Here is a 709-nt window from a genome sequence, read left to right as displayed (position 1 = left end):
ACTCCCTTCTTCTGAGGCGTTCCATTATTCACGGAATTCCTCTCAGAAGTGTACATGAATTGATTATTTGCAACCATGTCAATAAGTTCTTGAGCTTCTGCAGGCGTTTTCTTCAAGTGAATGGATCCACCTGTAGAATGGTCCAGTGACATCTTGGAGAACTCAGACAGACCATAATAGAATATATCCAAAATGGTCTATTCTGAAAGCATGTCAGGAGGACACCTTTTGGTCATCTGCTTGTATCTTTTCCAAGCTTCATAGAGGGATTCACCATCTTTTTGTTTGAATGTCTGAACATCCACTCTAAGCTTGCTCAGCTTTTGAGGAGAAAAGAACTTAGCCAAGAAGGCCGTGACCAGCTTATCCCGGGAGTCCAGGCTGTCCTTAGGTTGTGAGTCCAACCATGTTCTAGCTCTGTCTCTTACAGCAAAAGGGAAAAGCATGAGTCAGTAGACTTCAGGATCTACTCCATTCGTCTTTACAGTCTCAAAGATCTGCAAGAATTCAGTTAAAAACTGATAGGGATCTTCTGATGGAAGTCCATGGAATTTGCAGTTCTGTTGCATTAGAGCAACTAGCTGAGGTTTCAGCTCAAAATTGTTTGCCCCAATGGTAGGGATTGAGATGCTCCTTCCATCAAACTTGGAAGTAGGTGTAGAATAATCACCAAGTATTCTCCTTGAATTATTATTATTTTTGGCTGCCA

The 709-nt window shown here is 41.7% G+C and overlaps 1 non-coding gene across 1 annotated transcript; it reads left to right on the top strand.

Annotated features, from left to right (window-relative positions):
- Positions 1–206: 206 nt before the first annotated feature.
- LOC130965095 (small nucleolar RNA R71) lies at positions 207–314 on the top strand. Its single transcript, XR_009081150.1, has one exon. It is a non-coding gene; the product is annotated as a small nucleolar RNA R71 (small nucleolar RNA).
- Positions 315–709: the final 395 nt, after the last annotated feature.

Source organism: Arachis stenosperma, chromosome 2 (assembly GCF_014773155.1).
Source record: "Arachis stenosperma cultivar V10309 chromosome 2, arast.V10309.gnm1.PFL2, whole genome shotgun sequence".
NCBI lineage: Eukaryota > Viridiplantae > Streptophyta > Magnoliopsida > Fabales > Fabaceae > Arachis > Arachis stenosperma.
Note: the sequence above shows the minus strand (reverse complement) of the source record. Positions and strands in the feature narration are given on the sequence as shown.